The sequence below is a fragment of the Carassius carassius genome, chromosome 22 (genome assembly GCF_963082965.1).
Source record: "Carassius carassius chromosome 22, fCarCar2.1, whole genome shotgun sequence".
NCBI classification, from domain to species: domain Eukaryota; kingdom Metazoa; phylum Chordata; class Actinopteri; order Cypriniformes; family Cyprinidae; genus Carassius; species Carassius carassius.
In genome coordinates this window covers 32,137,791-32,160,523 of record NC_081776.1, presented here as the reverse complement: position 1 = coordinate 32,160,523, position 22,733 = coordinate 32,137,791, and the positions used below count along the sequence as shown (strand labels likewise).

Sequence of the window (22,733 nt, the reverse complement as noted above, 5' to 3'; positions counted from 1 at the left end):
TGGACCACCTGCCTACCAGACAGCCATTTCACCACAGAAAGAAAAAAAGCCCCCACCTGTTTCCGCCCAGTTTCGAGCTGGGGACCTTTCGCGTGTAAGGCGAATGTGATAACCTCTACACTACGGAAACCTGCAGTCAAGGTTGTATCTGACCTTTTCATCGCACGCTTCTTGGAGCACGAATAAAATTACAGATTGCGTTGTGCTCTTCAGTCTGCAAATAGCTTTTTTTTGAGTGGCAAACCAAGCATTTTTCCAGTTGTTTGAAGGATTGCTCTGTGACCATTACTTTTTTGCTCTTTTTTAGGTTATTTAATTTAATTGTTTTTAACATTATACGAAATATTTTGTCTTTGAGTGCACCATCCATCTGTTCATTGAAACTGCCTGGTTTAAAGTACAGAGTCTGTCGGTGTGGCAGTTACTGCTGCCTAGTGTGGCTTAATAATTGTCTTCACACCTGTGTAAAGAAAGGCCTTCGTGACGTAGAGCTGCTGCCTAACAGAGGGCCACTCTGACAAATATCTTCGTTCGTGTTCCTCAGAAGAAAGCCACGCAGGCTTGAAATGGCACAAGTGTGGGTTAGGTTTAGGTCAAACAGTGACTGCTCTTTCATTTCTGCATCAACTACACCTTTGCTGACTATATTCATGCCTCTTGGCTGCAAAACTTCGGTAGCATTGAGTTCCTCCTCAACAGAATGCCAATTGAACCATTGTGAAAAAGAGATTCACTGTTCCCGCCCAGTTTCGAACTGGGGACCTTTCGCGTGTGAGGCGAACGTGATAACCACTACACTACGGAAACCTACCTACCTACCTCTAAAACAGTCCAACATTTTTAATTGAAGTCTCTGTAAAATGTGCATAAAGGTAATGTCTTCTAAAGCCCACAGTCGGCTAAAAAGGGTTCATACTTTTCATCAAAAGGAAGCAGCTGTTTCTGCTCGGTTTCGAACCAAGGACCTTTCACGTGTTAGGCGAACGTGATGACCACTACACTACAGAAACTCCCCACTTCCACACTAGTTCTCTTTCGCCATAATCTATACAATGATGTGCCCAAAAGCAAATAGGCAATCTGTGTAAATCCCACACACAACAGGACAGAGTTCATTCGGCGAGGCAGTCTACGCCGAGTTTCCAAATAATTTCCCTTAACTTACCTCGGAATTAAGGCGTTTGCAGCTTGGACCACCTGCCTACCAGACAGCCATTTCACCACAGAAAGAAAAAAAGCACCCACCTGTTTCCGCCCAGTTTCGAGCTGGGGACCTTTCGCGTGTAAGGCGAATGTGATAACCTCTACACTACGGAAACCTGCAGTCAAGGTTGTATCTGACCTTTTCATCGCACGCTTCTTGGAGCACGAATAAAATTACAGATTGCGTTGTGCTCTTCAGTCTGCAAATAGCTTTTTTTTGAGTGGCAAACCAAGCATTTTTCCAGTTGTTTGAAGGATTGCTCTGTGACCATTACTTTTTTGCTCTTTTTTAGGTTATTTAATTTAATTGTTTTTAACATTATACGAAATATTTTGTCTTTGAGTGCACCATCCATCTGTTCATTGAAACTGCCTGGTTTAAAGTACAGAGTCTGTCGGTGTGGCAGTTACTGCTGCCTAGTGTGGCTTAATAATTGTCTTCACACCTGTGTAAAGAAAGGCCTTCGTGACGTAGAGCTGCTGCCTAACAGAGGGCCACTCTGACAAATATCTTCGTTCGTGTTCCTCAGAAGAAAGCCACGCAGGCTTGAAATGGCACAAGTGTGGGTTAGGTTTAGGTCAAACAGTGACTGCTCTTTTATTTCTGCATCAACTACACCTTTGCTGACTATATTCATGCCTCTTGGCCGCAAAGCTTCGGTAGCATTGAGTTCCTCCTCAACAGAATGCCAATTGAACCATTGTGAAAAAGAGATTCACTGTTCCCGCCCAGTTTCGAACTGGGGACCTTTCGCGTGTGAGGCGAACGTGATAACCACTACACTACGGAAACCTACCTACCTCCCTCAACCAGTCCAACATTTTTAATTGAAGCCTCTGTAAAATGTGCATAAAGGTAATGTCTTCTAAAGCCCACAGTCGGCTAAAAAGGGTTCATACTTTTCATCAAAAGGAAGCAGCTGTTTCTGCTCGGTTTCGAACCAAGGACCTTTCACGTATTAGGCAAACGTGATGACCACTACACTACAGAAACTCCCCACTTCCACAGTTGTTCTCTTTCGCCATTATCTATACAATGATGTGCCCAAACGCAAATAGGCAATCTGCGTAAATCCCACACACAACAGGACAGAGTTCATTCGGCGTTGCAGTCTATGCCGAGTTTCCAAATAATTTCCCTTAACTTACCTCGGAATTAAGGCGTTTGCAGCTTGGACCACCTGCCTACCAGACAGCCATTTCACCAAAGAAAGAACAAAAGCCCCCACCTGTTTCCGCCCAGTTTCGAACTGGGGACCTTTCACGTGTGAGGAGAACGTGATAACCACTACACTACGGAAACCTACCTACCTACCTACCTACCTCCCTCAAACAGTCCAACATTTTTAATTGAAGGCTCTGTAAAATGTGCATAAAGGTAATGTCTTCTAAAGCCCACAGTCGGCTAAAAAGGGTTCATACTTTTCATCAAAAGGAAGCAGCTGTTTCTGCTCGGTTTCGAAACGAGGACCTTTCGCGTGTTAGGTGAATGTGATGACCACTACACTACAGAAACTCCCCACTTTAACACTAGTTCTCTTTCGCCATAATCTATACAATGATGTGCCCAAACGCAAATAGGCAATCTGCGTAATTCCCAGGAGAGATTCACTGGGAGGTTCCCGCCCAGTTTCGAACTGGGGACCTTTCGCGTGTGAGGCAAACGTGATAACCACTACACTACGGAAACCTACCTCCCTCAAACAGTCCAACATTTTTAATTGAAGCCTCTGTAAAATGTGCATAAAGGTAATGTCTTCTAAAGCCCACAGTCGGCTAAAATTGGGTTCATACTTTTCATCAAAAGGAAGCAGCTGTTTCTGCCCGGTTTCGAAACGAGGACCTTTCGCGTGTTAGGCGAACGTGATGACCACTACACTACAGAAACTCCCCACTTCCACACTAGTTCTCTTTCGCCATAATCTATACAATGATGTGCCCAAACGCAAATAGGCAATCTGCGTAAATCCCACACACAACAGGACAGAGTTCATTCGGCGTGGCAGTCTATGCCGAGTTTCCAAATAATTTCCCTTAACTTACCTCGGAATTAAGGCGTTTGCAGCTTGGACCACCTGCCTACCAGACAGCCATTTCACCAAAGAAAGAACAAAAGCCCCCACCTGTTTCCGCCCAGTTTCGAACTGGGGACCTTTCGCGTGTGAGGAGAACGTGATAACCACTACACTACGGAAACCTACCTACCTCTCTCAAACAGTCCAACATTTTTTATTGAAGGCTCTGTAAAATGTGCATAAAGGTAATGTCTTCTAAAGCCCACAGTCGGCTAAAAAGGGTTCATACTTTTCATCAAAAGGAAGCAGCTGTTTCTGCTCGGTTTCGAACCGAGGACCTTTCGCGTGTTAGGCGAACGTGATGACCACTACACTACAGAAACTCCCCACTTCCACACTAGTTCTCTTTCGCCATAATCTATACAATGATGTGCCCAAACGCAAATAGGCAATCTGCGTAAATCCCACACACAACAGGACAGAGTTCATTCGGCGTGGCAGTCTATGCCGAGTTTCCAAATAATTTCCCTTAACTTACCTTGGAATTAAGGCGTTTGCAGCTTGGACCACCTGCCTACCAGACAGCCATTTCACCACAGAAAGAACAAAAGCCCCCACCTGTTTCCGCCCAGTTTCGAGCTGGGGACCTTTCGCGTGTAAGGCGAATGTGATAACCTCTACACTACGGAAACCTGAAGTCAAGGTTGGATCTGACCTTTTCATCGCACGCTTCTTGGAGCACGTATAAAATTACAGATTGCATTGTGCTCTTCAGTCTGCAAATAGCTTTTTTTTGAGTGGCAAACCAAGCATTTTTCCAGTTGTCTGAAGGATTTCTCTGTGACCATTACTTTTTTGCTCTTTTTTAGGTTATTTAATTTAATTGTTTTTAACGTTATACGAAATATTTTGTCTTTGAGTGCACCATCCATCTGTTCATTGAAACTGCCTGGTTTAAAGTACAGAGTCTGTCGGTGTGGCAGTTACTGCTGCCTAGTGTGGCTTAATAATTGTCTTCACACCTGTGTAAAGAAAGACCTTCGTGACGTAGAGCTGCTGCCTAACAGAGGGCCACTCTGACAAATATCTTCTTTCGTGTTCCTCAGAAGAAAGCCACGCAGGCTTGAAATGGCACAAGTGTGGGTTAGGTTTAGGTCAAACAGTGACTGCTCTTTCATTTCTGCATCAACTACACCTTTGCTGACTATATTCATGCCTCTTGGCTGCAAAACTTCGGTAGCATTGAGTTCCTCCTCAACAGAATGCCAATTGAACCATTGTGAAAAAGAGATTCACTGTTCCCGCCCAGTTTCGAACTGGGGACCTTTCGCGTGTGAGGCGAACGTGATAACCACTACACTACGGAAACCTACCTACCTACCTACCGCTAAAACAGTCCAACATTTTTAATTGAAGTCTCTGTAAAATGTGCATAAAGGTAATGTCTTCTAAAGCCCACAGTCGGCTAAAAAGGGTTCATACTTTTCATCAAAAGGAAGCAGCTGTTTCTGCTCGGTTTCGAACAGAGGACCTTTCGCGTGTTAGGCGAACGTGATGACCACTACACTACAGAAACTCCCCACTTCCACACTAGTTCTCTTTCGCCATAATCTATACAATGATGTGCCCAAAAGCAAATAGGCAATCTGTGTAAATCCCACACACAACAGGACAGAGTTCATTCGGCGTGGCAGTCTACGCCGAGTTTCCAAATAATTTCCCTTAACTTACCTCGGAATTAAGGCGTTTGCAGCTTGGACCACCTGCCTACCAGACAGCCATTTCACCACAGAAAGAAAAAAAGCCCCCACCTGTTTCCGCCCAGTTTCGAGCTGGGGACCTTTCGCGTGTAAGGCGAATGTGATAACCTCTACACTACGGAAACCTGCAGTCAAGGTTGTATCTGACCTTTTCATCGCACGCTTCTTGGAGCACGAATAAAATTACAGATTGCGTTGTGCTCTTCAGTCTGCAAATAGCTTTTTTTTGAGTGGCAAACCAAGCATTTTTCCAGTTGTTTGAAGGATTGCTCTGTGACCATTACTTTTTTGCTCTTTTTTAGGTTATTTAATTTAATTGTTTTTAACATTATACGAAATATTTTGTCTTTGAGTGCACCATCCATCTGTTCATTGAAACTGCCTGGTTTAAAGTACAGAGTCTGTCGGTGTGGCAGTTACTGCTGCCTAGTGTGGCTTAATAATTGTCTTCACACCTGTGTAAAGAAAGGCCTTCGTGACGTAGAGCTGCTGCCTAACAGAGGGCCACTCTGACAAATATCTTCGTTCGTGTTCCTCAGAAGAAAGCCACGCAGGCTTGAAATGGCACAAGTGTGGGTTAGGTTTAGGTCAAACAGTGACTGCTCTTTTATTTCTGCATCAACTACACCTTTGCTGACTATATTCATGCCTCTTGGCCGCAAAGCTTCGGTAGCATTGAGTTCCTCCTCAACAGAATGCCAATTGAACCATTGTGAAAAAGAGATTCACTGTTCCCGCCCAGTTTCGAACTGGGGACCTTTCGCGTGTGAGGTGAACGTGATAACCACTACACTACGGAAACCTACCTACCTACCTACCTCTAAAACAGTCCAACATTTTTAATTGAAGTCTCTGTAAAATGTGCATAAAGGTAATGTCTTCTAAAGCCCACAGTCGGCTAAAAAGGGTTCATACTTTTCATCAAAAGGAAGCAGCTGTTTCTGCTCGGTTTCGAACAGAGGACCTTTCGCGTGTTAGGCGAACGTGATGACCACTACACTACAGAAACTTCCACACTAGTTCTCTTTCGCCATAATCTATACAATGATGTGCCCAAAAGCAAATAGGCAATCTGTGTAAATCCCACACACAACAGGACAGAGTTCATTCGGCGTGGCAGTCTACGCCGAGTTTCCAAATAATTTCCCTTAACTTACCTTGGAATTAAGGCGTTTGCAGCTTGGACCACCTGCCTACCAGACAGCCATTTCACCACAGAAAGAACAAAAGCCCCCACCTGTTTCCGCCCAGTTTCGAGCTGGGGACCTTTCGCGTGTAAGGCGAATGTGATAACCTCTACACTACGGAAACCTGAAGTCAAGGTTGGATCTGACCTTTTCATCGCACGCTTCTTGGAGCACGTATAAAATTACAGATTGCATTGTGCTCTTCAGTCTGCAAATAGCTTTTTTTTGAGTGGCAAACCAAGCATTTTTCCAGTTGTCTGAAGGATTTCTCTGTGACCATTACTTTTTTGCTCTTTTTTAGGTTATTTAATTTAATTGTTTTTAACGTTATACGAAATATTTTGTCTTTGAGTGCACCATCCATCTGTTCATTGAAACTGCCTGGTTTAAAGTACAGAGTCTGTCGGTGTGGCAGTTACTGCTGCCTAGTGTGGCTTAATAATTGTCTTCACACCTGTGTAAAGAAAGACCTTCGTGACGTAGAGCTGCTGCCTAACAGAGGGCCACTCTGACAAATATCTTCTTTCGTGTTCCTCAGAAGAAAGCCACGCAGGCTTGAAATGGCACAAGTGTGGGTTAGGTTTAGGTCAAACAGTGACTGCTCTTTCATTTCTGCATCAACTACACCTTTGCTGACTATATTCATGCCTCTTGGCTGCAAAACTTCGGTAGCATTGAGTTCCTCCTCAACAGAATGCCAATTGAACCATTGTGAAAAAGAGATTCACTGTTCCCGCCCAGTTTCGAACTGGGGACCTTTCGCGTGTGAGGAGAACGTGATAACCACTACACTACGGAAACCTACCTACCTCTCTCAAACAGTCCAACATTTTTTATTGAAGGCTCTGTAAAATGTGCATAAAGGTAATGTCTTCTAAAGCCCACAGTCGGCTAAAAAGGGTTCATACTTTTCATCAAAAGGAAGCAGCTGTTTCTGCTCGGTTTCGAACCGAGGACCTTTCGCGTGTTAGGCGAACGTGATAACCACTACACTACAGAAACTCCCCACTTCCACACTAGTTCTCTTTCGCCATAATCTATACAATGATGTGCCCAAACGCAAATAGGCAATCTGCGTAAATCCCACACACAACAGGACAGAGTTCATTCGGCGTGGCAGTCTATGCCGAGTTTCCAAATAATTTCCCTTAACTTACCTTGGAATTAAGGGGGTTTGCAGCTTGGACCACCTGCCTACCAGACAGCCATTTCACCACAGAAAGAACAAAAGCCCCCACCTGTTTCCGCCCAGTTTCGAGCTGGGGACCTTTCGCGTGTAAGGCGAATGTGATAACCTCTACACTACGGAAACCTGAAGTCAAGGTTGGATCTGACCTTTTCATCGCACGCTTCTTGGAGCACGTATAAAATTACAGATTGCATTGTGCTCTTCAGTCTGCAAATAGCTTTTTTTTGAGTGGCAAACCAAGCATTTTTCCAGTTGTCTGAAGGATTTCTCTGTGACCATTACTTTTTTGCTCTTTTTTAGGTTATTTAATTTAATTGTTTTTAACGTTATAAGAAATATTTTGTCTTTGAGTGCACCATCCATCTGTTCATTGAAACTGCCTGGTTTAAAGTACAGAGTCTGTCGGTGTGGCAGTTACTGCTGCCTAGTGTGGCTTAATAATTGTCTTCACACCTGTGTAAAGAAAGACCTTTGTGAGGTAGAGCTGCTGCCTAACAGAGGGCCACTCTGACAAATATCTTCTTTCGTGTTCCTCAGAAGAAAGCCACGCAGGCTTGAAATGGCACGAGTGTGGGTTAGGTTTAGGTCAAACAGTGACTGCTCTTTCATTTCTGCATCAACTACACCTTTGCTGACTATATTCATGCCTCTTGGCCGCAAAGCTTCGGTAGCATTGAGTTCCTCCTCAACAGAATGCCAATTGAACCATTGTGAAAAAGAGATTCACTGTTCCCGCCCAGTTTCGAACTGGGGACCTTTCGCGTGTGAGGCGAACGTGATAACCACTACACTACGGAAACCTACCTACCTCTCTCAAACAGTCCAACATTTTTTATTGAAGGCTCTGTAAAATGTGCATAAAGGTAATGTCTTCTAAAGCCCACAGTCGGCTAAAAAGGGTTCATACATTTCATCAAAAGGAAGCAGCTGTTTCTGCTCGGTTTCGAAACGAGGACCTTTCGCGTGTTAGGCGAACGTGATGACCACTACACTACAGAAACTCCCCACTTCCACACTAGTTCTCTTTCGCCATAATCTATACAATGATGTGCCCAAACGCAAATAGGCAATCTGCGTAAATCCCACACACAACAGGACAGAGTTCATTCGGCTTGGCAGTCTACGCCGAGTTTCCAAGTAATTTCCCTTAACTTACCTCGGAATTAAGGCGTTTGCAGCTTGGACCACCTGCCTACCAGACAGCCATTTCACCACAGAAAGAACAAAAGCCCCCTCCTGTTTCCGCCCAGTTTAGAGCTGGGGACCTTTCGCGTGTAAGGCGAATGTGATAACCTCTAAACTACGGAAACCTGCAGTCAAGGTTGGATCTGACCTTTTCATCGCACGCTTCTTGGAGCACGAATAAAATTACAGATTGCGTTGTGCTCTTCAGTCTGCAAATAGCTTTTTTAGAGTGGCAAACCAAGCATTTTTCCAGTTGTCTGAAGGATTGCTCTGTGACCATTACTTTTTTGCTCTTTTTTAGGTTATTTAATTTAATTGTTTTTAACGTTATACGAAATATTTTGTCTTTGAGTGCACCATCCATCTGTTCATTGAAACTGCCTGGTTTAAAGTACAGAGTCTGTCGGTGTGGCAGTTACTGCTGCCTAGTGTGGCTTAATAATTGTCTTCACACCTGTGAAAAGAAAGGCCTTCGTGACGTAGAGCTGCTGCCTAACAGAGGGCCACTCTGACAAATATCTTCTTTCGTGTTCCTCAGAAGAAAGCCACGCAGGCTTGAAATGGCACGAGTGTGGGTTAGGTTTAGGTCAAACAGTGACTGCTCTTTCATTTCTGCATCAACTACACCTTTGCTGACTATATTCATGCCTCTTGGCCGCAAAGCTTCGGTAGCATTGAGTTCCTCCTCAACAGAATGCCAATTGAACCATTGTGAAAAAGAGATTCACTGTTTTCGCCCAGTTTCGAACTGGGGACCTTTCGCGTGTGAGGCGAACGTGATAACCACTACACTACGGAAACCTACCTCCCTCAAACAGTCCAACATTTTTAATTGAAGGCTCTGTAAAATGTGCATAAAGGTAATGTCTTCTAAAGCCCACAGTCGGCTAAAAAGGGTTCATATCATCAAAAGGAAGCAGCTGTTTCTGCTCGGTTTCGAACCGAGGACCTTTCGCGTATTAGGCGAACGTGATGACCACTACACTACAGAAACTCCCCACTTCCACACTAGTTCTCTTTCGCCATAATCTATACAATGATGTGCCCAAACGCAAATAGGCAATCTGCGTAAATCCCACACACAACAGGACAGAGTTCATTCGGCGTGGCAGTCTATGACGAGTTTCCAAATAATTTCCCTTAACTTACCTCGGAATTAAGGCATTTGCAGCTTGGACCACCTGCCTACCAGACAGCCATTTCACCAAAGAAAGAACAAAAGCCCCCACCTGTTTCCGCCCAGTTTCAAGCTGGGGACCTTTCGCGTGTAAGGCGATTGTGATAACCTCTACACTACGGAAACCTGCAGTCAAGGTTGGATCTGACCTTTTCATCGCACGCTTCTTGGAGCACGAATAAAATTACAGATTGCGTTGTGCTCTTCAGTCTGCAAATAGTTTTTTTTTGAGTGGCAAACCAAGCATTTTTCCAGTTGTCTGAAGGATTGCTCTGTGACCATTACTTTTTTGCTCTTTTTTAGGTTATTTAATATAATTGTTTTTAACGTTATACGAAATATTTTGTCTTTGAGTGCACCATCCATCTGTTCATTGAAAATGCCTGGTTTAAAGTACAGAGTCTGTCGGTGTGGCAGTTACTGCTGCCTAGTGTGGCTTAATAATTGTCTTCACACCTGTGTAAAGAAAGGCCTTCTTGACGTAGAGCTGCTGCCTAACAGAGGGCCACTCTGACAAATATCTTCTTTCGTGTTCCTCAGAAAAAAGCCACGCAGGCTTGAAATGGCACGAGTGTGGGTTAGGTTTAGGTCAAACAGTGACTGCTCTTTCATTTCTGCATCAACTACACCTTTGCTAACTATATTCATGCCTCTACACCGCAAAGCTTCGGTAGCGTTGAGTTCCTCCTCAACAGAATGCCAATTGAACCATTGTGAAAAAGAGATTCACTGTTCCCGCCCAGTTTCGAACAGGGGACCTTTCGCGTGTGAGGCGAACGTGATAACCACTACACTACGGAAACCTACCTACCTCTTCAAACAGTCCAACATTTTTAATTGAAGGCTCTGTAAAATGTGCATAAAGGTAATGTCTTCTAAAGCCCACAGTCGGCTAAAAAGGGTTCATACTTTTCATCAAAAGGAAGCAGCTGTTTCTGCTCGGTTTCGAAACGAGGACCTTTCGCGTGTTAGGCGAACGTGATGACCACTACACTACAGAAACTCCCCACTTCCACACTAGTTCTCTTTCGCCATAATCTATACAATGATGTGCCCAAACGCAAATAGGCAATCTGCGTAAATCCCACACACAACAGGACAGAGTTCATTCGGCTTGGCAGTCTACGCCGAGTTTCCAAGTAATTTCCCTTAACTTACCTCGGAATTAAGGCGTTTGCAGCTTGGACCACCTGCCTACCAGACAGCCATTTCACCACAGAAAGAACAAAAGCCCCCTCCTGTTTCCGCCCAGTTTAGAGCTGGGGACCTTTCGCGTGTAAGGCGAATGTGATAACCTCTAAACTACGGAAACCTGCAGTCAAGGTTGGATCTGACCTTTTCATCGCACGCTTCTTGGAGCACGAATAAAATTACAGATTGCGTTGTGCTCTTCAGTCTGCAAATAGCTTTTTTAGAGTGGCAAACCAAGCATTTTTCCAGTTGTCTGAAGGATTGCTCTGTGACCATTACTTTTTTGCTCTTTTTTAGGTTATTTAATTTAATTGTTTTTAACGTTATACGAAATATTTTGTCTTTGAGTGCACCATCCATCTGTTCATTGAAACTGCCTGGTTTAAAGTACAGAGTCTGTCGGTGTGGCAGTTACTGCTGCCTAGTGTGGCTTAATAATTGTCTTCACACCTGTGAAAAGAAAGGCCTTCGTGACGTAGAGCTGCTGCCTAACAGAGGGCCACTCTGACAAATATCTTCTTTCGTGTTCCTCAGAAGAAAGCCACGCAGGCTTGAAATGGCACGAGTGTGGGTTAGGTTTAGGTCAAACAGTGACTGCTCTTTCATTTCTGCATCAACTACACCTTTGCTGACTATATTCATGACTCTTGGCCGCAAAGCTTCGGTAGCATTGAGTTCCTACTCAACAGAATGCCAATTGAACCATTGTGAAAAAGAGATTCACTGTTCCCGCCCAGTTTCGAACTGGGGACCTTTCGCGTGTGAGGCGAACGTGATAACCACTACACTACGGAAACCTACCTCCCTCAAACAGTCCAACATTTTTAATTGAAGGCTCTGTAAAATGTGCATAAAGGTAATGTCTTCTAAAGCCCACAGTCGGCTAAAAAGGGTTCATATCATCAAAAGGAAGCAGCTGTTTCTGCTCGGTTTCGAACCGAGGACCTTTCGCGTGTTAGGCGAACGTGATGACCACTACACTACAGAAACTCCCCACTTCCACACTAGTTCTCTTTCGCCATAATCTATACAATGATGTGCCCAAACGCAAATAGGCAATCTGCGTAAATCCCACACACAACAGGACAGAGTTCATTCGGCGTGGCAGTCTATGACGAGTTTCCAAATAATTTCCCTTAACTTACCTCGGAATTAAGGCATTTGCAGCTTGGACCACCTGCCTACCAGACAGCCATTTCACCAAAGAAAGAACAAAAGCCCCCACCTGTTTCCGCCCAGTTTCAAGCTGGGGACCTTTCGCGTGTAAGGCGAATGTGATAACCTCTACACTACGGAAACCTGCAGTCAAGGTTGGATCTGACCTTTTCATCGCACGCTTCTTGGAGCACGAATAAAATTACAGATTGTGTTGTGCTCTTCAGTCTGCAAATAGTTTTTTTTTGAGTGGCAAACCAAGCATTTTTCCAGTTGTCTGAAGGATTGCTCTGTGACCATTACTTTTTTGCTCTTTTTTAGGTTATTTAATATAATTGTTTTTAACGTTATACGAAATATTTTGTCTTTGAGTGCACCATCCATCTGTTCATTGAAAATGCCTGGTTTAAAGTACAGAGTCTGTCGGTGTGGCAGTTACTGCTGCCTAGTGTGGCTTAATAATTGTCTTCACACCTGTGTAAAGAAAGACCTTTGTGAGGTAGAGCTGCTGCCTAACAGAGGGCCACTCTGACAAATATCTTCTTTCGTGTTCCTCAGAAGAAAGCCACGCAGGCTTGAAATGGCACGAGTGTGGGTTAGGTTTAGGTCAAACAGTGACTGCTCTTTCATTTCTGCATCAACTACACCTTTGCTGACTATATTCATGCCTCTTGGCCGCAAAGCTTCGGTAGCATTGAGTTCCTCCTCAACAGAATGCCAATTGAACCATTGTGAAAAAGAGATTCACTGTTCCCGCCCAGTTTCGAACTGGGGACCTTTCGCGTGTGAGGCGAACGTGATAACCACTACACTACGGAAACCTACCTACCTCTCTCAAACAGTCCAACATTTTTTATTGAAGGCTCTGTAAAATGTGCATAAAGGTAATGTCTTCTAAAGCCCACAGTCGGCTAAAAAGGGTTCATACATTTCATCAAAAGGAAGCAGCTGTTTCTGCTCGGTTTCGAAACGAGGACCTTTCGCGTGTTAGGCGAACGTGATGACCACTACACTACAGAAACTCCCCACTTCCACACTAGTTCTCTTTCGCCATAATCTATACAATGATGTGCCCAAACGCAAATAGGCAATCTGCGTAAATCCCACACACAACAGGACAGAGTTCATTCGGCTTGGCAGTCTACGCCGAGTTTCCAAGTAATTTCCCTTAACTTACCTCGGAATTAAGGCGTTTGCAGCTTGGACCACCTGCCTACCAGACAGCCATTTCACCACAGAAAGAACAAAAGCCCCCTCCTGTTTCCGCCCAGTTTAGAGCTGGGGACCTTTCGCGTGTAAGGCGAATGTGATAACCTCTAAACTACGGAAACCTGCAGTCAAGGTTGGATCTGACCTTTTCATCGCACGCTTCTTGGAGCACGAATAAAATTACAGATTGCGTTGTGCTCTTCAGTCTGCAAATAGCTTTTTTAGAGTGGCAAACCAAGCATTTTTCCAGTTGTCTGAAGGATTGCTCTGTGACCATTACTTTTTTGCTCTTTTTTAGGTTATTTAATTTAATTGTTTTTAACGTTATACGAAATATTTTGTCTTTGAGTGCACCATCCATCTGTTCATTGAAACTGCCTGGTTTAAAGTACAGAGTCTGTCGGTGTGGCAGTTACTGCTGCCTAGTGTGGCTTAATAATTGTCTTCACACCTGTGAAAAGAAAGGCCTTCGTGACGTAGAGCTGCTGCCTAACAGAGGGCCACTCTGACAAATATCTTCTTTCGTGTTCCTCAGAAGAAAGCCACGCAGGCTTGAAATGGCACGAGTGTGGGTTAGGTTTAGGTCAAACAGTGACTGCTCTTTCATTTCTGCATCAACTACACCTTTGCTGACTATATTCATGCCTCTTGGCCGCAAAGCTTCGGTAGCATTGAGTTCCTCCTCAACAGAATGCCAATTGAACCATTGTGAAAAAGAGATTCACTGTTCCCGCCCAGTTTCGAACTGGGGACCTTTCGCGTGTGAGGCGAACGTGATAACCACTACACTACGGAAACCTACCTCCCTCAAACAGTCCAACATTTTTAATTGAAGGCTCTGTAAAATGTGCATAAAGGTAATGTCTTCTAAAGCCCACAGTCGGCTAAAAAGGGTTCATATCATCAAAAGGAAGCAGCTGTTTCTGCTCGGTTTCGAACCGAGGACCTTTCGCGTGTTAGGCGAACGTGATGACCACTACACTACAGAAACTCCCCACTTCCACACTAGTTCTCTTTCGCCATAATCTATACAATGATGTGCCCAAACGCAAATAGGCAATCTGCGTAAATCCCACACACAACAGGACAGAGTTCATTCGGCGTGGCAGTCTATGACGAGTTTCCAAATAATTTCCCTTAACTTACCTCGGAATTAAGGCATTTGCAGCTTGGACCACCTGCCTACCAGACAGCCATTTCACCAAAGAAAGAACAAAAGCCCCCACCTGTTTCCGCCCAGTTTCAAGCTGGGGACCTTTCGCGTGTAAGGCGAATGTGATAACCTCTACACTACGGAAACCTGCAGTCAAGGTTGGATCTGACCTTTTCATCGCACGCTTCTTGGAGCACGAATAAAATTACAGATTGTGTTGTGCTCTTCAGTCTGCAAATAGTTTTTTTTTGAGTGGCAAACCAAGCATTTTTCCAGTTGTCTGAAGGATTGCTCTGTGACCATTACTTTTTTGCTCTTTTTTAGGTTATTTAATATAATTGTTTTTAACGTTATACGAAATATTTTGTCTTTGAGTGCACCATCCATCTGTTCATTGAAAATGCCTGGTTTAAAGTACAGAGTCTGTCGGTGTGGCAGTTACTGCTGCCTAGTGTGGCTTAATAATTGTCTTCACACCTGTGTAAAGAAAGGCCTTCTTGACGTAGAGCTGCTGCCTAACAGAGGGCCACTCTGACAAATATCTTCTTTCGTGTTCCTCAGAAGAAAGCCACGCAGGCTTGAAATGGCACGAGTGTGGGTTAGGTTTAGGTCAAACAGTGACTGCTCTTTCATTTCTGCATCAACTACACCTTTGCTAACTATATTCATGCCTCTTGGCCGCAAAGCTTCGGTAGCGTTGAGTTCCTCCTCAACAGAATGCCAATTGAACCATTGTGAAAAAGAGATTCACTGTTCCCGCCCAGTTTCGAACAGGGGACCTTTCGCGTGTGAGGCGAACGTGATAACCACTACACTACGGAAACCTACCTACCTCTTCAAACAGTCCAACATTTTTAATTGAAGGCTCTGTAAAATGTGCATAAAGGTAATGTCTTCTAAAGCCCACAGTCGGCTAAAAAGGGTTCATACTTTTCATCAAAAGGAAGCAGCTGTTTCTGCTCGGTTTCGAAACGAGGACCTTTCGCGTGTTAGGCGAACGTGATGACCACTACACTACAGAAACTCCCCACTTCCACACTAGTTCTCTTTCGCCATAATCTATACAATGATGTGCCCAAACGCAAATAGGCAATCTGCGTAAATCCCACACACAACAGGACAGAGTTCATTCGGCTTGGCAGTCTACGCCGAGTTTCCAAGTAATTTCCCTTAACTTACCTCGGAATTAAGGCGTTTGCAGCTTGGACCACCTGCCTACCAGACAGCCATTTCACCACAGAAAGAACAAAAGCCCCCTCCTGTTTCCGCCCAGTTTAGAGCTGGGGACCTTTCGCGTGTAAGGCGAATGTGATAACCTCTAAACTACGGAAACCTGCAGTCAAGGTTGGATCTGACCTTTTCATCGCACGCTTCTTGGAGCACGAATAAAATTACAGATTGCGTTGTGCTCTTCAGTCTGCAAATAGCTTTTTTAGAGTGGCAAACCAAGCATTTTTCCAGTTGTCTGAAGGATTGCTCTGTGACCATTACTTTTTTGCTCTTTTTTAGGTTATTTAATTTAATTGTTTTTAACGTTATACGAAATATTTTGTCTTTGAGTGCACCATCCATCTGTTCATTGAAACTGCCTGGTTTAAAGTACAGAGTCTGTCGGTGTGGCAGTTACTGCTGCCTAGTGTGGCTTAATAATTGTCTTCACACCTGTGAAAAGAAAGGCCTTCGTGACGTAGAGCTGCTGCCTAACAGAGGGCCACTCTGACAAATATCTTCTTTCGTGTTCCTCAGAAGAAAGCCACGCAGGCTTGAAATGGCACGAGTGTGGGTTAGGTTTAGGTCAAACAGTGACTGCTCTTTCATTTCTGCATCAACTACACCTTTGCTGACTATATTCATGACTCTTGGCCGCAAAGCTTCGGTAGCATTGAGTTCCTACTCAACAGAATGCCAATTGAACCATTGTGAAAAAGAGATTCACTGTTCCCGCCCAGTTTCGAACTGGGGACCTTTCGCGTGTGAGGCGAACGTGATAACCACTACACTACGGAAGCCTACCTACCTCCCTCAAACAGTCCAACATTTTTAATTGAAGGCTCTGTAAAATGTGCATAAAGGTAATGTCTTCTAAAGCCCACAGTCGGCTAAAAAGGGTTCATATCATCAAAAGGAAGCAGCTGTTTCTGCTCGGTTTCGAACCGAGGACCTTTCGCGTGTTAGGCGAACGTGATGACCACTACACTACAGAAACTCCCCACTTCCACACTAGTTCTCTTTCACCATAATCTATACAATGATGTGCCCAAATTCAAATAGGCAATCTGCGTAAATCCCACACACAACAGGACAGAGTTCATTCGGCGTGGCAGTCTATGCCGAGTTTCCAAATAATTTCCCTTAACTTACCTCGGAATTAAGGCGTTTGCAGCTTGGACCACCTGCCTACCAGACAGCCATTTCACCAAAGAAAGAACAAAAGCCCCCACCTGTTTCCGCCCAGTTTCGAACTGGGGACCTTTCGCGTGTGAGGAGAACGTGATAACCACTACACTACGGAAACCTACCTACCTCTCTCAAACAGTCCAACATTTTTTATTGAAGGCTCTGTAAAATGTGCATAAAGGTAATGTCTTCTTAAGCCCACAGTCGGCTAAAAAGGGTTCATACTTTTCATCAAAAGGAAGCAGCTGTTTCTGCTCAGTTTCGAACCGAGGACCTTTCGCGTGTTAGGCGAACGTGATGACCACTACACTACAGAAACTCCCCACTTCCACACTAGTTCTCTTTCGCCATAATCTATACAATGATGTGCCCAAACGCAAATAGGCAATCTGCGTAAATCCCACACACAACAGGACAGAGTTCATTCGGCGTGGCAGTCTATGCCGAGTTTCCAAATAATTTCCCTTAACTTACCTCGGAATTAAGGCGTTTGCAGCTTGGACCACCTGCCTACCAGACAGCCATTTCACCAAAGAAAGAACAAAGGCCCCCACCTGTTTCCGCCCAGTTTCAAGCTGGGGACCTTTCGCGTGTAAGGCGAATGTGATAACCTCTACACTACGAAAACCTGCAGTCAAGGTTGGATCTGACCTTTTCATCGCACGCTTCTTGGAGCGCGAATAAAATTACAGATTGCGTTGTGCTCTTCAGTCTGCAAATAGTTTTTTTTTGAGTGGCAAACCAAGCATTTTTCCAGTTGTCTGAAGGATTGCTCTGTGACCATTACTTTTTTGCTCTTTTTTAGGTTATTTAATATAATTGTTTTTAACGTTATACGAAATATTTTGTCTTTGAGTGCACCATCCATCTGTTCATTGAAAATGCCTGGTTTAAAGTACAGAGTCTGTCGGTGTGGCAGTTACTGCTGCCTAGTGTGGCTTAATATTTGTCTTCACACCTGTGTAAAGAAAGGCCTTCGTGACGTAGAGCTGCTGCCTAACAGAGGGCCACTCTGACAAATATCTTCTTTCGTGTTCCTCAGAAGAAAGCCACGCAGGCTTGAAATGGCACAAGTGTGGGTTAGGTTTAGGTCAAACAGTGACTGCTCTTTCATTTCTGCATCAACTACACCTTTGCTAACTATATTCATGCCTCTTGGCCGCAAAGCTTCGGTAGCATTGAGTTCCTCCTCAACAGAATGCCAATTGAACCATTGTGAAAAAGAGATTCACTGTTCCTGCCCAGTTTCGAACTGGGGACCTTTCGCGTGTGAGGCGAACGTGATAACCACTACACTACGGAAACCTACCTCCCTCAAACAGTCCAACATTTTTAATTGAAGGCTCTGTAAAATGTGCATAAAAGTAATGTCTTCTAAAGTCCACAGTCGGCTAAAAAGGGTTCATACTTTTCATCAAAAGGAAGCAGCTGTTTCTGCTCGGTTTCGAAACGAGGACCTTTCGCGTGTTAGGCGAACGTGATGACCACTACATTACAGAAACTCCCCACTTCCACACTAGTTCTCTTTCGCCATAATCTATACAATGATGTGCCCAAACGCAAATAGGCAATCTGCGTAAATCCCACACACAACAGGACAGAGTTCATTCGGCGTGGCAGTCTATGCCGAGTTTCCAAATAATTTCCCTTAACTTACCTCGGAATTAAGGCGTTTGCAGCTTGGACCACCTGCCTACCAGACAGCCATTTCACCAAAGAAAGAACAAAAGCCCCCACCTGTTTCCGCCCAGTTTCGAACTGGGGACCTTTCGCGTGTGAGGAGAACGTGATAACCACTACACTACGGAAACCTACCTACCTCTCTCAAACAGTCCAACATTTTTTATTGAAGGCTCTGTAAAATGTGCATAAAGGTAATGTCTTCTAAAGCCCACAGTCGGCTAAAAAGGGTTCATACTTTTCATCAAAAGGAAGCAGCTGTTTCTGCTCGGTTTCGAACCGAGGACCTTTCGCGTGTTAGGCGAACGTGATGACCACTACACTACAGAAACTCCCCACTTCCACACTAGTTCTCTTTCGCCATAATCTATACAATGATGTGCCCAAACGCAAATAGGCAATCTGCGTAAATCCCACACACAACAGGACAGAGTTCATTCGGCGTGGCAGTCTATGCCGAGTTTCCAAATAATTTCCCTTAACTTACCTTGGAATTAAGGCGTTTGCAGCTTGGACCACCTGCCTACCAGACAGCCATTTCACCACAGAAAGAACAAAAGCCCCCACCTGTTTCCGCCCAGTTTCGAGCTGGGGACCTTTCGCGTGTAAGGCGAATGTGATAACCTCTACACTACGGAAACCTGAAGTCAAGGTTGGATCTGACCTTTTCATTGCACGCTTCTTGGAGCACGTATAAAATTACAGATTGCATTGTGCTCTTCAGTCTGCAAATAGCTTTTTTTTGAGTGGCAAACCAAGCATTTTTCCAGTTGTCTGAAGGATTGCTCTGTGACCATTACTTTTTTGCTCTTTTTTAGGTTATTTAATATAATTGTTTTTAACGTTATACGAAATATTTTGTCTTTGAGTGCACCATCCATCTGTTCATTGAAAATGCCTGGTTTAAAGTACAGAGTCTGTCGGTGTGGCAGTTACTGCTGCCTAGTGTGGCTTAATAATTGTCTTCACACCTGTGTAAAGAAAGGCCTTCGTGACGTAGAGCTGCTGCCTAACAGAGGGCCACTCTGACAAATATCTTCTTTCGTGTTCCTCAGAAGAAAGCCACGCAGGCTTGAAATGGCACGAGTGTGGGTTAGGTTTAGGTCAAACAGTGACTGCTCTTTCATTTCTGCATCAACTACACCTTTGCTAACTATATTCATGCCTCTTGGCCGCAAAGCTTCGGTAGCGTTGAGTTCCTCCTCAACAGAATGCCAATTGAACCATTGTGAAAAAGATATTCACTGTTCCCGCCCAGTTTCGAACAGGGGACCTTTCGCGTGTGAGGAGAACGTGATAACCACTACACTACGGAAACCTACCTACCTCTCTCAAACAGTCCAACATTTTTTATTGAAGGCTCTGTAAAATGTGCATAAAGGTAATGTCTTCTAAAGCCCACAGTCGGCTAAAAAGGGTTCATACTTTTCATCAAAAGGAAGCAGCTGTTTCTGCTCGGTTTCGAACCGAGGACCTTTCGCGTGTTAGGCGAACGTGATGACCACTACACTACAGAAACTCCCCACTTCCACACTAGTTCTCTTTCGCCATAATCTATACAATGATGTGCCCAAACGCAAATAGGCAATCTGCGTAAATCCCACACACAACAGGACAGAGTTCATTCGGCGTGGCAGTCTATGCCGAGTTTCCAAATAATTTCCCTTAACTTACCTTGGAATTAAGGCGTTTGCAGCTTGGACCACCTGCCTACCAGACAGCCATTTCACCACAGAAAGAACAAAAGCCCCCACCTGTTTCCGCCCAGTTTCGAGCTGGGGACCTTTCGCGTGTAAGGCGAATGTGATAACCTCTACACTACGGAAACCTGAAGTCAAGGTTGGATCTGACCTTTTCATTGCACGCTTCTTGGAGCACGTATAAAATTACAGATTGCATTGTGCTCTTCAGTCTGCAAATAGCTTTTTTTTGAGTGGCAAACCAAGCATTTTTCCAGTTGTCTGAAGGATTGCTCTGTGACCATTACTTTTTTGCTCTTTTTTAGGTTATTTAATATAATTGTTTTTAACGTTATACGAAATATTTTGTCTTTGAGTGCACCATCCATCTGTTCATTGAAAATGCCTGGTTTAAAGTACAGAGTCTGTCGGTGTGGCAGTTACTGCTGCCTAGTGTGGCTTAATAATTGTCTTCACACCTGTGTAAAGAAAGGCCTTCGTGACGTAGAGCTGCTGCCTAACAGAGGGCCACTCTGACAAATATCTTCTTTCGTGTTCCTCAGAAGAAAGCCACGCAGGCTTGAAATGGCACGAGTGTGGGTTAGGTTTAGGTCAAACAGTGACTGCTCTTTCATTTCTGCATCAACTACACCTTTGCTAACTATATTCATGCCTCTTGGCCGCAAAGCTTCGGTAGCGTTGAGTTCCTCCTCAACAGAATGCCAATTGAACCATTGTGAAAAAGATATTCACTGTTCCCGCCCAGTTTCGAACAGGGGACCTTTCGCGTGTGAGGCGAACGTGATAACCACTACACTACGGAAACCTACCTCCCTCAAACAGTCCAACATTTTTAATTGAAGGCTCTGTAAAATGTGCATAAAGGTAATGTCTTCTAAAGTCCACAGTCGGCTAAAAAGGGTTCATACTTTTCATCAAAAGGAAGCAGCTGTTTCTGCTCGGTTTCGAACCGAGGACCTTTTGCGTGTTAGGCGAACGTGATGACCACTACACTACAGAAACTCCCCACTTCCACACTAGTTCTCTTTCGCCATAATCTATACAATTATGTGCCCAAACGCAAATAGGCAATCTGCGTAAATCCCACACACAACAGGACAGAGTTCATTCGGCGTGGCAGTCTATGCCGAGTTTCCAAATAATTTCCCTTAACTTACCTCGGAATTAAGGCGTTTGCAGCTTGGACCACCTGCCTACCAGACAGCCATTTCACCAAAGAAAGAACAAAAGCCCCCACCTGTTTCCGCCCAGTTTCGAACTGGGGACCTTTCGCGTGTGAGGAGAACGTGATAACCACTACACTACGGAAACCTACCTACCTCTCTCAAACAGTCCAACATTTTTTATTGAAGGCTCTGTAAAATGTGCATAAAGGTAATGTCTTCTAAAGCCCACAGTCGGCTAAAAAGGGTTCATACTTTTCATCAAAAGGAAGCAGCTGTTTCTGCTCGGTTTCGAACCGAGGACCTTTCGCGTGTTAGGCGAACGTGATGACCACTACACTACAGAAACTCCCCACTTCCACACTAGTTCTCTTTCGCCATAATCTATACAATGATGTGCCCAAACGCAAATAGGCAATCTGCGTAAATCCCACACACAACAGGACAGAGTTCATTCGGCGTGGCAGTCTATGCCGAGTTTCCAAATAATTTCCCTTAACTTACCTTGGAATTAAGGCGTTTGCAGCTTGGACCACCTGCCTACCAGACAGCCATTTCACCACAGAAAGAACAAAAGCCCCCACCTGTTTCCGCCCAGTTTCGAGCTGGGGACCTTTCGCGTGTAAGGCGAATGTGATAACCTCTACACTACGGAAACCTGAAGTCAAGGTTGGATCTGACCTTTTCATTGCACGCTTCTTGGAGCACGTATAAAATTACAGATTGCATTGTGCTCTTCAGTCTGCAAATAGCTTTTTTTTGAGTGGCAAACCAAGCATTTTTCCAGTTGTCTGAAGGATTGCTCTGTGACCATTACTTTTTTGCTCTTTTTTAGGTTATTTAATATAATTGTTTTTAACGTTATACGAAATATTTTGTCTTTGAGTGCACCATCCATCTGTTCATTGAAAATGCCTGGTTTAAAGTACAGAGTCTGTCGGTGTGGCAGTTACTGCTGCCTAGTGTGGCTTAATAATTGTCTTCACACCTGTGTAAAGAAAGGCCTTCGTGACGTAGAGCTGCTGCCTAACAGAGGGCCACTCTGACAAATATCTTCTTTCGTGTTCCTCAGAAGAAAGCCACGCAGGCTTGAAATGGCACGAGTGTGGGTTAGGTTTAGGTCAAACAGTGACTGCTCTTTCATTTCTGCATCAACTACACCTTTGCTAACTATATTCATGCCTCTTGGCCGCAAAGCTTCGGTAGCGTTGAGTTCCTCCTCAACAGAATGCCAATTGAACCATTGTGAAAAAGATATTCACTGTTCCCGCCCAGTTTCGAACAGGGGACCTTTCGCGTGTGAGGCGAACGTGATAACCACTACACTACGGAAACCTACCTCCCTCAAACAGTCCAACATTTTTAATTG

General features: G+C 44.4%; 51 non-coding genes across 51 annotated transcripts; all 51 read right to left on the bottom strand.

Annotated features, from left to right (window-relative positions):
* Positions 1–57: 57 nt before the first annotated feature.
* On the bottom strand, positions 58–130 carry trnav-uac (transfer RNA valine (anticodon UAC)). Its single transcript has one exon. It is a non-coding gene; the product is annotated as a tRNA-Val (tRNA).
* Positions 131–734: 604 nt separating this feature from the next.
* Positions 735–807, bottom strand: trnav-cac (transfer RNA valine (anticodon CAC)). Its single transcript has one exon. It is a non-coding gene; the product is annotated as a tRNA-Val (tRNA).
* Positions 808–937: 130 nt separating this feature from the next.
* trnav-aac (transfer RNA valine (anticodon AAC)) lies at positions 938–1,010 on the bottom strand. Its single transcript has one exon. It is a non-coding gene; the product is annotated as a tRNA-Val (tRNA).
* Positions 1,011–1,246: 236 nt separating this feature from the next.
* Positions 1,247–1,319, bottom strand: trnav-uac (transfer RNA valine (anticodon UAC)). The gene has a single exon. It is a non-coding gene; the product is annotated as a tRNA-Val (tRNA).
* Positions 1,320–1,923: 604 nt separating this feature from the next.
* trnav-cac (transfer RNA valine (anticodon CAC)) lies at positions 1,924–1,996 on the bottom strand. Its single transcript has one exon. It is a non-coding gene; the product is annotated as a tRNA-Val (tRNA).
* A 128-nt stretch (positions 1,997–2,124) lies between these two features.
* Positions 2,125–2,197, bottom strand: trnai-aau (transfer RNA isoleucine (anticodon AAU)). The gene has a single exon. It is a non-coding gene; the product is annotated as a tRNA-Ile (tRNA).
* A 623-nt stretch (positions 2,198–2,820) lies between these two features.
* On the bottom strand, positions 2,821–2,893 carry trnav-cac (transfer RNA valine (anticodon CAC)). Its single transcript has one exon. It is a non-coding gene; the product is annotated as a tRNA-Val (tRNA).
* A 125-nt stretch (positions 2,894–3,018) lies between these two features.
* On the bottom strand, positions 3,019–3,091 carry trnav-aac (transfer RNA valine (anticodon AAC)). The gene has a single exon. It is a non-coding gene; the product is annotated as a tRNA-Val (tRNA).
* A 236-nt stretch (positions 3,092–3,327) lies between these two features.
* Positions 3,328–3,400, bottom strand: trnav-cac (transfer RNA valine (anticodon CAC)). The gene has a single exon. It is a non-coding gene; the product is annotated as a tRNA-Val (tRNA).
* Positions 3,401–3,528: 128 nt separating this feature from the next.
* Positions 3,529–3,601, bottom strand: trnav-aac (transfer RNA valine (anticodon AAC)). The gene has a single exon. It is a non-coding gene; the product is annotated as a tRNA-Val (tRNA).
* Positions 3,602–3,837: 236 nt separating this feature from the next.
* On the bottom strand, positions 3,838–3,910 carry trnav-uac (transfer RNA valine (anticodon UAC)). The gene has a single exon. It is a non-coding gene; the product is annotated as a tRNA-Val (tRNA).
* Positions 3,911–4,514: 604 nt separating this feature from the next.
* Positions 4,515–4,587, bottom strand: trnav-cac (transfer RNA valine (anticodon CAC)). Its single transcript has one exon. It is a non-coding gene; the product is annotated as a tRNA-Val (tRNA).
* Positions 4,588–4,721: 134 nt separating this feature from the next.
* Positions 4,722–4,794, bottom strand: trnav-aac (transfer RNA valine (anticodon AAC)). Its single transcript has one exon. It is a non-coding gene; the product is annotated as a tRNA-Val (tRNA).
* A 236-nt stretch (positions 4,795–5,030) lies between these two features.
* trnav-uac (transfer RNA valine (anticodon UAC)) lies at positions 5,031–5,103 on the bottom strand. The gene has a single exon. It is a non-coding gene; the product is annotated as a tRNA-Val (tRNA).
* Positions 5,104–5,707: 604 nt separating this feature from the next.
* Positions 5,708–5,780, bottom strand: trnav-cac (transfer RNA valine (anticodon CAC)). Its single transcript has one exon. It is a non-coding gene; the product is annotated as a tRNA-Val (tRNA).
* Positions 5,781–5,914: 134 nt separating this feature from the next.
* On the bottom strand, positions 5,915–5,987 carry trnav-aac (transfer RNA valine (anticodon AAC)). The gene has a single exon. It is a non-coding gene; the product is annotated as a tRNA-Val (tRNA).
* A 229-nt stretch (positions 5,988–6,216) lies between these two features.
* Positions 6,217–6,289, bottom strand: trnav-uac (transfer RNA valine (anticodon UAC)). The gene has a single exon. It is a non-coding gene; the product is annotated as a tRNA-Val (tRNA).
* Positions 6,290–7,094: 805 nt separating this feature from the next.
* trnav-aac (transfer RNA valine (anticodon AAC)) lies at positions 7,095–7,167 on the bottom strand. Its single transcript has one exon. It is a non-coding gene; the product is annotated as a tRNA-Val (tRNA).
* A 237-nt stretch (positions 7,168–7,404) lies between these two features.
* Positions 7,405–7,477, bottom strand: trnav-uac (transfer RNA valine (anticodon UAC)). The gene has a single exon. It is a non-coding gene; the product is annotated as a tRNA-Val (tRNA).
* Positions 7,478–8,081: 604 nt separating this feature from the next.
* Positions 8,082–8,154, bottom strand: trnav-cac (transfer RNA valine (anticodon CAC)). The gene has a single exon. It is a non-coding gene; the product is annotated as a tRNA-Val (tRNA).
* A 128-nt stretch (positions 8,155–8,282) lies between these two features.
* trnav-aac (transfer RNA valine (anticodon AAC)) lies at positions 8,283–8,355 on the bottom strand. Its single transcript has one exon. It is a non-coding gene; the product is annotated as a tRNA-Val (tRNA).
* A 912-nt stretch (positions 8,356–9,267) lies between these two features.
* On the bottom strand, positions 9,268–9,340 carry trnav-cac (transfer RNA valine (anticodon CAC)). The gene has a single exon. It is a non-coding gene; the product is annotated as a tRNA-Val (tRNA).
* Positions 9,341–9,460: 120 nt separating this feature from the next.
* trnai-aau (transfer RNA isoleucine (anticodon AAU)) lies at positions 9,461–9,533 on the bottom strand. The gene has a single exon. It is a non-coding gene; the product is annotated as a tRNA-Ile (tRNA).
* Positions 9,534–10,446: 913 nt separating this feature from the next.
* On the bottom strand, positions 10,447–10,519 carry trnav-cac (transfer RNA valine (anticodon CAC)). The gene has a single exon. It is a non-coding gene; the product is annotated as a tRNA-Val (tRNA).
* Positions 10,520–10,646: 127 nt separating this feature from the next.
* trnav-aac (transfer RNA valine (anticodon AAC)) lies at positions 10,647–10,719 on the bottom strand. Its single transcript has one exon. It is a non-coding gene; the product is annotated as a tRNA-Val (tRNA).
* Positions 10,720–11,631: 912 nt separating this feature from the next.
* trnav-cac (transfer RNA valine (anticodon CAC)) lies at positions 11,632–11,704 on the bottom strand. Its single transcript has one exon. It is a non-coding gene; the product is annotated as a tRNA-Val (tRNA).
* A 120-nt stretch (positions 11,705–11,824) lies between these two features.
* Positions 11,825–11,897, bottom strand: trnav-aac (transfer RNA valine (anticodon AAC)). The gene has a single exon. It is a non-coding gene; the product is annotated as a tRNA-Val (tRNA).
* Positions 11,898–12,133: 236 nt separating this feature from the next.
* trnav-uac (transfer RNA valine (anticodon UAC)) lies at positions 12,134–12,206 on the bottom strand. Its single transcript has one exon. It is a non-coding gene; the product is annotated as a tRNA-Val (tRNA).
* Positions 12,207–12,810: 604 nt separating this feature from the next.
* On the bottom strand, positions 12,811–12,883 carry trnav-cac (transfer RNA valine (anticodon CAC)). Its single transcript has one exon. It is a non-coding gene; the product is annotated as a tRNA-Val (tRNA).
* Positions 12,884–13,011: 128 nt separating this feature from the next.
* On the bottom strand, positions 13,012–13,084 carry trnav-aac (transfer RNA valine (anticodon AAC)). Its single transcript has one exon. It is a non-coding gene; the product is annotated as a tRNA-Val (tRNA).
* Positions 13,085–13,996: 912 nt separating this feature from the next.
* Positions 13,997–14,069, bottom strand: trnav-cac (transfer RNA valine (anticodon CAC)). The gene has a single exon. It is a non-coding gene; the product is annotated as a tRNA-Val (tRNA).
* A 120-nt stretch (positions 14,070–14,189) lies between these two features.
* Positions 14,190–14,262, bottom strand: trnav-aac (transfer RNA valine (anticodon AAC)). The gene has a single exon. It is a non-coding gene; the product is annotated as a tRNA-Val (tRNA).
* A 236-nt stretch (positions 14,263–14,498) lies between these two features.
* trnav-uac (transfer RNA valine (anticodon UAC)) lies at positions 14,499–14,571 on the bottom strand. Its single transcript has one exon. It is a non-coding gene; the product is annotated as a tRNA-Val (tRNA).
* A 604-nt stretch (positions 14,572–15,175) lies between these two features.
* trnav-cac (transfer RNA valine (anticodon CAC)) lies at positions 15,176–15,248 on the bottom strand. Its single transcript has one exon. It is a non-coding gene; the product is annotated as a tRNA-Val (tRNA).
* Positions 15,249–15,375: 127 nt separating this feature from the next.
* On the bottom strand, positions 15,376–15,448 carry trnav-aac (transfer RNA valine (anticodon AAC)). The gene has a single exon. It is a non-coding gene; the product is annotated as a tRNA-Val (tRNA).
* Positions 15,449–16,360: 912 nt separating this feature from the next.
* Positions 16,361–16,433, bottom strand: trnav-cac (transfer RNA valine (anticodon CAC)). Its single transcript has one exon. It is a non-coding gene; the product is annotated as a tRNA-Val (tRNA).
* A 124-nt stretch (positions 16,434–16,557) lies between these two features.
* Positions 16,558–16,630, bottom strand: trnav-aac (transfer RNA valine (anticodon AAC)). The gene has a single exon. It is a non-coding gene; the product is annotated as a tRNA-Val (tRNA).
* Positions 16,631–16,866: 236 nt separating this feature from the next.
* trnav-cac (transfer RNA valine (anticodon CAC)) lies at positions 16,867–16,939 on the bottom strand. Its single transcript has one exon. It is a non-coding gene; the product is annotated as a tRNA-Val (tRNA).
* Positions 16,940–17,067: 128 nt separating this feature from the next.
* On the bottom strand, positions 17,068–17,140 carry trnav-aac (transfer RNA valine (anticodon AAC)). The gene has a single exon. It is a non-coding gene; the product is annotated as a tRNA-Val (tRNA).
* A 913-nt stretch (positions 17,141–18,053) lies between these two features.
* Positions 18,054–18,126, bottom strand: trnav-cac (transfer RNA valine (anticodon CAC)). Its single transcript has one exon. It is a non-coding gene; the product is annotated as a tRNA-Val (tRNA).
* Positions 18,127–18,559: 433 nt separating this feature from the next.
* trnav-cac (transfer RNA valine (anticodon CAC)) lies at positions 18,560–18,632 on the bottom strand. The gene has a single exon. It is a non-coding gene; the product is annotated as a tRNA-Val (tRNA).
* A 128-nt stretch (positions 18,633–18,760) lies between these two features.
* On the bottom strand, positions 18,761–18,833 carry trnav-aac (transfer RNA valine (anticodon AAC)). The gene has a single exon. It is a non-coding gene; the product is annotated as a tRNA-Val (tRNA).
* A 236-nt stretch (positions 18,834–19,069) lies between these two features.
* Positions 19,070–19,142, bottom strand: trnav-uac (transfer RNA valine (anticodon UAC)). Its single transcript has one exon. It is a non-coding gene; the product is annotated as a tRNA-Val (tRNA).
* An 805-nt stretch (positions 19,143–19,947) lies between these two features.
* Positions 19,948–20,020, bottom strand: trnav-aac (transfer RNA valine (anticodon AAC)). The gene has a single exon. It is a non-coding gene; the product is annotated as a tRNA-Val (tRNA).
* Positions 20,021–20,256: 236 nt separating this feature from the next.
* Positions 20,257–20,329, bottom strand: trnav-uac (transfer RNA valine (anticodon UAC)). The gene has a single exon. It is a non-coding gene; the product is annotated as a tRNA-Val (tRNA).
* Positions 20,330–20,933: 604 nt separating this feature from the next.
* trnav-cac (transfer RNA valine (anticodon CAC)) lies at positions 20,934–21,006 on the bottom strand. The gene has a single exon. It is a non-coding gene; the product is annotated as a tRNA-Val (tRNA).
* Positions 21,007–21,130: 124 nt separating this feature from the next.
* On the bottom strand, positions 21,131–21,203 carry trnav-aac (transfer RNA valine (anticodon AAC)). The gene has a single exon. It is a non-coding gene; the product is annotated as a tRNA-Val (tRNA).
* A 236-nt stretch (positions 21,204–21,439) lies between these two features.
* Positions 21,440–21,512, bottom strand: trnav-cac (transfer RNA valine (anticodon CAC)). Its single transcript has one exon. It is a non-coding gene; the product is annotated as a tRNA-Val (tRNA).
* Positions 21,513–21,640: 128 nt separating this feature from the next.
* Positions 21,641–21,713, bottom strand: trnav-aac (transfer RNA valine (anticodon AAC)). The gene has a single exon. It is a non-coding gene; the product is annotated as a tRNA-Val (tRNA).
* Positions 21,714–21,949: 236 nt separating this feature from the next.
* trnav-uac (transfer RNA valine (anticodon UAC)) lies at positions 21,950–22,022 on the bottom strand. Its single transcript has one exon. It is a non-coding gene; the product is annotated as a tRNA-Val (tRNA).
* Positions 22,023–22,626: 604 nt separating this feature from the next.
* On the bottom strand, positions 22,627–22,699 carry trnav-cac (transfer RNA valine (anticodon CAC)). The gene has a single exon. It is a non-coding gene; the product is annotated as a tRNA-Val (tRNA).
* Between the last annotated feature and the right edge of the window lie 34 nt (positions 22,700–22,733).